We start from the raw sequence: 8,902 nt of genomic DNA, 5'->3' as shown, positions 1-8,902 counted from the left end.
CATGTGGTATGCAGGATCCTAGTTCCCCAGCCTGGGATTGAACCCACACCTCCTGCAGTGGAAGCGCGGAGTCCCAACCACTGGACCACCAGGGAAGTCCCACACGTGTGTTTTCAAATAACCACATCACAAGAGAAAAAAGAACTAGATAGAAATTATGTTTTAATACATTTAATATATCCAAGGTACTATCATTAAAATATACGGGGCTTCCCTGGTGGCGCAGTGGTTGGGAATCTGCCTGCCAATGCAGGGCACAAGGGTTCGAGCCCTGGTCTGGGAAGATCTCACATGCCGCGGAGCAACTAAGCCAGTGAGCCACAACTACTGAGCCTGTGCGTCTGGAGCCTGTGCTCCACAACGGGAGAGGCCGCGACAGTGAGAGGCCCGCGCACCGCGATGAGGAGTGGCCCCCGCTTGCCGCAACTGGAGAAAGCCCTCGCACAGAAACGAAGACCCAACACAGCCAAAAATAAATAAATAAATAAATAAATTGATTTAAAAAAAAATATATATATATACAATCAATATGAAAACAATGATATTTTCATATTATTTTTGAAATTAGTCTTTAAAATAGGTGTGCATTTTACACTTATAGCATATCTCAGTTTGGACTAGCCACATTTCAAGCGCCCAATAGCCACATGTGGCTAGTGGCTACCATATCGGACAGCACAGCTCTAGATCCAAGCACCAATTTATGGGAAATACAGAGGACAAACAAACATGTTAGCTTCACCAAAGGGATTCAATCAGCAAAATCCAGACTCTGGGAAATTCAACAGGTCAAAACTGGTTTCTTCAACAAACTAATGACAAGGAAAAAAGAGAAGGAGGAGGAATCTGTAGATTAAGATATTTTAAAGACAAAAGGAAAAAAAAGGCAGGAAAAACTTAAATGTAGATTAAGATATTTTAAAGACGAAAGAAAAAAAAAGGCAGGAAAAACTTAAATGTCTAGAAATACACACAGGTGATAAAACTATAAGAAAGGCAAAAACATATCATCATAAATGTTAGAATAGTGGTTACATTTGGGGAGAAAAAGAGGGTTTTAATTGGAATGGAGCACATGGAAAGCTTCTGGCTTGGCTGACAAAGTGTTATTTTCTTTACCTGGGTGGTGGTTACAACTTATAACAGTTTATGATAAGCTACACATTTGTTTTAAGCAATTTTCCATATCTGTTATGTTTTATAATAAAAAGGTATAAATTCAATACATACATAAATATTTGATAGGAAAAGTTTGACACAATCAGGTATTAATTTCCTAAGCTTCACGATATCCTATCCAGTCCCCAAACTTACCACGTCCATCTGTATCCCCAGTTTCTGGTATTCAAGAATAAAAAATCCTTACTCTTATTCAAGACCAACACTGCCACCTATGTTTCTGATTTTATCCCCCCCCATCTTTTCTGAAATCTTGATCCATTAATTATCACCTCTTCCAAATCTTCGACCTCCACCTTGCTATTGAGGCAATACAGGATAATGGTAAGTAACTGCGCTATTGTGTCAGAATCCCAGGGTTCAAATTCTCTTTCTGCTCTTTACTAGCTGTCAGTCATGCATCAGTAACAATCTCTGTGATTAACTCTCCTCATCAGTGAAATGAGGAAAACAGTATCTATTTCATAGGGTTGATGTGAAGAGTAAATGAGTTAACAGGTGTAAAGCCCTCAGAAGAGGACCCAGAATCCAGCACCTTTGCAATAAATGTTCGCTACCTCCACCACTGCTACCATCATCTCCATTCCTTCAGTGTATAACATGCTCAGTCTTTTTCACTTTTATCAAAATCCTTTCCTCAACCCTGTGTACCTCTCTAGTTATGCTCTCACTCCTTCCCTTTTTCCTGAAAACAACAAAGATTACCAAACTGTCATATCTACTGGCAATGTTTTAGTATATATTTCATTGGTCTCCACTGGAGCATTTGATACTGTTGTCCATTTTAAATATAAAATTTTCTCCTTGAGTTTGGTGACACCACTCTTTTGGTAGTGCTGCTTTTGATAAGGTATGATCAGTCTCCTTTGTAAGAGACATCCTCTAGTGCTGTTTATACATTTTTGTTCCTCTATGTACCATTTTCATTCTGCTTTAAAGCACCACCTAAGTGGTCTGATTCACATTCACAGTTTGAATAACACTTATGGCAGCTAACCCCAAAAGTCTCCAGCTCTGAACTCTCCCAAGCTTCAGATGTATTTATCTAAATGTCTGCTGGGCCTGGATGTCAAAATGTCCAATACTGGGCTTCCCTGGTGGCGCAGTGGTTGAGAATCTGCCTGCCAATGCAGGGGACACGGGTTCGAGCCCTGGTCTGGGAAGATCCCACATGCCGTGGCGCAGCTGGGCCCGTGAGCCACAATTACTGAGCCTGCGCGTCTGGAGCCTGTGCTCCGCAACAAGAGGCCGCGATAGTGAGAGGCCCGCGCACTGCGATGAAGAGTGGCCCCCACTTGCCACAACTAGAGAAAGCCCTCGCACAGAAATGAAGACCCAACACAGCCAAAAAGTAATAATAATAATAATAAATTAATTAATTAAATAAAATAAAATTTAAAAAATGTCCAATACTGCATTCACCCCAGAGTTGCTATTCTCTCCGGTTCATTCTCAGCTAATGGCATTACTTATCTATCTGCTTACCCAGGCCGAAACCTAAGAGCAATTCCAGGCTCCTCTTTTATCCTCATCCCCAAAATACAATCACTCTACATTTTCTGCAAACTGTCCCTTTTTCAACTTCCCAAGTTCAGGCCTGCAGCATCCCTTACCTGGAATACAAGAAAGGCATATAAAGTCCTTGTTAACCTCTAATACTATTTTTTTCTTTACTTTGCTTTAGAAAGAGCAAACTAGAAGTGCCCATAGTTGCCTGAACTTAACATGTTTGCCTCTGTCTCTATACCTTTGTTATACTGTTCCCTCTTCCTGGAATGTTCTCCCCCAGTTTTTTACTGCATATATTCCTTCACTTTTTGAGATGCTGTTAAAATATCATATCCACCTGAAGAACCTCCTATGAATTCCTAGGTGAGTTGAGTTCCCTTCCTCTATGCTCCAATGGCACCTAAGCTAAACCATTATCATTGCACTTACCTAATTTAAAACATTTTTTTCTCTTACTATGCCATCTTCTACTGAATATTTATTTCCAAGGGCAGGGACTGTTTTACCTAGCTTTTTAACTCCCGTGTCTAGCACTTACTTGGCATATAACAGGCAGTCCACATATCTTGAAGAAAGAAATTTTCTATTTTGTATGTATCTGGCAAATTAATATTTCTAAAGTTCCATTTTCAACATGCCACGGTGTTGTTCAAAAATTTTCAAGGATTGTCACATGATAAAGTACAAATATGTTAAGCCTAGTCCTCCATAACAAGACCCCAAACTACACACACAGCTTTATCTTCCACTATACTTCCATATATATATATATACATATATAGCTTTAATTCTAAACAAGTCTACTCAGTCTTCCAAACTGACTTTTTGACCCTTACCTCCCAAAACCAGTACAACCCAAAAAATGTTGGCCTATTAAATTCAAAACTTTGTTAGCAACTCACTAGTGATTAATCCACAATGCTGTGTGATATTAAACACACTGCTGTAATGGATACCTGGATGGGATCGTCACATCCTAACTTCCTTATCTCCAGTAAATGGCTAGCGGGGGAAAGGCCAAGATAAATTTTTGTTTAACTTGTAAAAGACATCACATATGTAAGAAAAACACTAAACGTTTTTCTGCTTTACTCACCTTTTTTTCTCCAGTCCAGGCTTCTTTCATCTTTCTTGGCTTGAAACTCATCAGGGATGAGAAGGAGAGGATTAGCTAATATGGGACTTCTTTCCCTGAAGCTATGCTTCTTCTGTTAATCAAAACACTGACCCGAAAGAGTTCTAAATAGCCAGAATTTCAGAAAGAAATAAAAATTCCAGTAAGAAAATCACGGTGTCATGACTTTTAGTGTGTGACCTTTCGGACCTGCCACATTAGCCATTCATCAAATGGTAGGACTATTAGCCCAAATGGTCCTACACAGACCAATCATTTCTGATTCTGGAACAAGAGGTGCTGTCAGGTAAACAGTTGGCATTAATAGAAGTCAAAGAAAAGGAGAAAGCCTAACTCCATCACCTCCAAGCACTCACTCTGAAGATAACTGTTGCTCCTGAGAGGGGGAAAAGCCCCCAGTGCAAAATCTTCCATAGAACACTTCAATTCTCTCTGATTTCTTGTAGCTAATACATTGGCCTAATGAAAGGAAAATGAGGTTAGGAGGGCAAAGATGGGAGCAAACAAAAGGAGTACAAATGATTATTCAAAAATCTCAAAATGATTTGTAAAAATAATCTAAAAATGAAGGCATTCCTTCTAAGAGACTTCTGTTGGGATAACCAACAAAATCACAGTTTCAGGGTCAGTTCTCGAAAGAATAGAGAATATTAAAGTAGCCTACATTTATCCAACTTTGTATTTATTATTTCTAATCCATACAACTCTGGCAGGTGCCCTGGCTAGATGGTTTCATAAAGGAACCCCAAATGTTATTATCTTTAGCTTTTTTCCTGTTGGGCTGATGGTATTTCCCAGAGAAGGCTGTTACACTCCTATCTGGAGAGACTTTCCCTATGTTCTGAAAGTGGCTTTTTAGTCTCCCACTCTTAAATAGGAGCAGATAACAATGAATTACCAAACATTTGAAAAAAGGCTGTAATACTAAACAGGGGCTAAAACAAAGAAGAAAAGCAACTTGGAGGAAAGAGTCTATGCAGGTAGAAGAAAAACTAAGGAAGAAAAAGTAGTTATTAATATCCTCAGAGAGATGAGCTGATTTTGCATCCATGAAACAATAACAAAATGATACTTAAAATAAGTCAAGGGAACAAAATAGCTTTAAAAAAAATTAAATATAGAAATAAAAACCTGAAAGGCAATTACAGAATTTAGAGAACAGTCTAGGCAGGCCAATATCTGAGTAACAGTAGTTCTAGAAATGGAGAACAAAGAAAACAAAGCTGAGCAAATTATAAAGAAATAACTCGGGAAAATTTCTCAGAACATGAGGACATGAGTTTGCGGAGTAGAGAAGCCCATGGATTTCTAGCCCACAGACACCTACCCAGACATGTCTGTGAAATTCCAGAACATTAGGGAAAGAGTGAAGATTCTAAAAGCTTTGGCAAAGGAAAACAGTATCAGGAAAATGAGTCAAGGATCAGAATAACATTGGACTTCTCAACAGCAACACAGGATACAAATGACAGTAAGAGAGAGGCAAAGGATGGTAGCGAATAAGGTCCCAAGAAAATGGCTGTGCAAGACCTTGGTACATGCCAATGCAAATTTGGAAAAGGTTAGAATGCTCCAGGAGACATTTTCTCAAGAAGATGAAACACTAGCATACCTTATTTGTTTGAAGATACCAAAAAGAGAGTTGGACTACTGGGGATGAATTTGCGGACCAGTTGTGGTTAATACATAGAAAACTAGGCAAATAATAACAAAGACTTATTAACCAAAAAGTGTACAGGAAAGGAAAATAATATACTAAATAGCTCAGCTGTCAATAGTTTTTACATAGTTACAATAATGTAAATACTGAATAATGATCTAATGAAAATGATAACCAGTTGGGAGGATAGGAAAACAAGAAGTGTGGGTGTATGCCGGTGGCAGGTGTGACTGTCCCCTTCCAGGGTGGGAAATCAAAAGATAACAGCAAAAACTGGAAAATAAAAAAGCAGCCGTATAAGAATATTATGTAGAAATACAGAGATGCATACCAAATAATTAGTTTCAGGTGCTGAAAACAATTGGCTCTGGGGAGACTTTCTCTTTGTGGGAAGGAGGGGAAATGAGGGGATTGCTGGTTTGTGTAACAAGGCTTCTAGACCTACTTTATCCTTTAAACTACATATCTGCATTTCCAATTTAAAAATAAATTTTAAAGCAAGATGTAAAATAATTCCATTTACATACATTTTTTAAAAACCAAAACCATTTTTATGGGTACATACAAATATAATATTTGTATAATCAGAGCAGTAATGACTAAGAATTATTGAACATTTACTATGTGCCTGGTACTGTTCCAAGTGCTTTACATATGTTGACTCAAATACATAATCCTCACAATAACCATCGTGGGCTTAGTGCTATCATTATCCTCCATGTTACAAATAGACTGACGTGCAGACAGGTGAAATAACTTGCAGAATGTCACAGAGCCAAGGATGGACATACCTAGGATTCAAACTCAGTCTGGCTTCAGCACCCATACTATTACCTTCTCAAATAATAAATTAAAAACACAGACAAGAAAGATGTTCATCAAAGGCATCAAAGTGGCTCCCTCTGGGCAAGAAAGAAAAGGAATGGGACTAGGGAGGAGTAGAAAGGGAACTTCAACCTTATCCAGAATTTTTTTTTTCTTTAAAAAAAGAACAAAATCAATTATGACAAACTGTTAGCATTTAATTCTGGATGGTGGGAATATGCACACTATATTATTCTCTGTAGTATTTTGTAGTTTAAAAAATGTTTATTAATAAGGGAGAAAAACTTGAATAAGGGCAAGTGAATTTCTCTTTCACCTTAATGATAGGTAAGAATCCAAGCTCTGAAGCGACACAAGACAGAACCCCAGCTAACACTCATTAGCTGTGTAACCTCGGGCAAGTTGCTTAACCAACTCCTTATTTCAGTTTCCCCTTCTGTTAAGCGGAACCAATGACAGTTCTTACCTCATATAATTGCTGTGATAATTAAATGGTTAATTCTTAAAATAGTACCTAACACGCAGATGTTTGCTATTACTACTACAGGGTGATGCCAGTAGACATACTGTCACCCAGGCATTGGCCACTACTAGATAACATCTTGTTTACTCTTTGCCCACTGAACTGTAAGCTCCAAGAGAAGCAGGACCTTGCTGTCCTGTCCTCAGCTGTAACTCTAATGCCAAGAACTGTGCTTGGCAAGTGGCAGTTGCTCAAATTAATTTGTTAAATAAATTTTGACCTGTAGTGACACGGAACTTCTTGTACTTTCCCTTGCAGCTGTCATGCTATTTCACTTCTCAATCTGTGCTTCTGTTGTTCCTTCTGCCTGGAAGGCCTTTGCTATCCTGATGCCTCAGCTCAGGCATCAGGTTTCTCAGGAAGGCTTCTCGGAGGTTGGGCTACATGCTCTTCCTCTGTACGCCTACAGTGCCTTATGCAGAACTCAACTGTCACACATGCCATGTTACACTGAAATGACATTTGTGTGTCCGTCTACCCATACAAGAAGTCAAGCATAATGATTAAGAGCATCAACTCTGGAGCCAGACTCCCTGCCTTTGAATCCTGGCTGTGTGACCTTGGGCAAATTAACTTTATGTCTCAGTTTCCTGGCCTGTAAATTGAGGATAATAATAACTTATCTCATAAGGTTCTCATAGGATTAAAGTGTCTATCTGTATTTGTAAAATACTCAGAACAGTCCCTGGCACCTAGTAAATGTGATATAAGTATGTTATAACAATCTCATTGAAGATAGACACGATGTCTTGACCATGTTTACTTTCCCTCAAATTGATGACTTTTACGCTAGTCCAAACTAAAGGATTAGTGCCCAAACTAAGTCAGCTGCAATGAAGATGGAGAAGGGGTGATGGATATTTGACAAGTTTAGAGGGAGAAAAAAATCAACAGAACATGCTGCACAATTAGAATGAGATGCACCATAAAGAGGATAAAATTTAGGATGACAGGATTTGGATACTTGATGGACATGGTTTTATTCATAAGATGGAAAATGTAAGAAAAGCAAAAAGGAAAAAGGAGAGTTCTTAGCAAATTTTTAATAAAAGTGCTTCATGCAATGCTTAAAGAAAGAACACTTTAAAAAAATAGTTTGAACCCTGATCAACCATGACAGAAATCTGGCACATTACATCTAAAAGAACTTAAGCTCCATGAAGACAGGGACTTTTTCTGGGGTTTTTTTGGCTGCTTTATTTCCAACTCCTGCAACAGTGCCTGGCGTACAGTAGGCACTTACTATGTATTTGTTGAATCTATGAAAGGATGATTTAGATGTTTCAGCGTTCTATGTCAATTAAACCAAAAAGAATTAGGCATTTTCTATGCGTCCAGCATTGTTTTAAATTCCTGCAAGGAATATAAAATATAATACTTCTTTTGTATCCCCTTTCCCACGTGAATAAATTACTAAGATTTACATAACACTAGTAATTTACTATGTTACACAGTACAAAATACAGCTAAGTTCTGAGGATGAATGATACCGTACGGGAGATTTATTGGTGTAGAATCTAGGCCCACTCCTGAAATATGAGCAAGATTTCAACACATAAAGATACTCCAGGTGGTGAAAGTGATACGATATAATATGAAGGGTCACAAGCAACTAAGAAAAAGTTTTGGTAAAGTGGGACTAGACTGTAGAAAAGCCAGGTAGAGGCAAAGGGCAAATAAAATGCCAGCTCCCTCAGAAGGCTTCCCTCATTGCCTCCATTCCTAAACAGAATTAATTGGTTCCCTTCTTAGAACTCTGAACAACACTGTGTTCCTTCTATTACAGCCCTTAACCCACTGAATCATTACTACTAGTATCTGTACCAACCGCCCCTAGCAGACTGTAAGCTCCTTAAGGATAGAGAATATGTCACCTGTGTATCACGTGTCTAGCATAGTGCCTAGGACATAACAGACATATGACTGTGTGGGTAAGAGAGGGAATTTGTATTTTAAAAAATAGCCAAGAGGTAAATTTTCAGGTGTTTGGGCATAGGGATAAAATGAAGTAGGTACTTAAAGATTAGTCTCTCGGGCTTCCCTGGTGGCGCAGTGGTTGAGAGTCCGCCTG

This window comes from Balaenoptera acutorostrata, chromosome 12 (genome assembly GCF_949987535.1).
Source record: "Balaenoptera acutorostrata chromosome 12, mBalAcu1.1, whole genome shotgun sequence".
NCBI lineage: Eukaryota > Metazoa > Chordata > Mammalia > Artiodactyla > Balaenopteridae > Balaenoptera > Balaenoptera acutorostrata.
Note: the sequence above shows the minus strand (reverse complement) of the source record.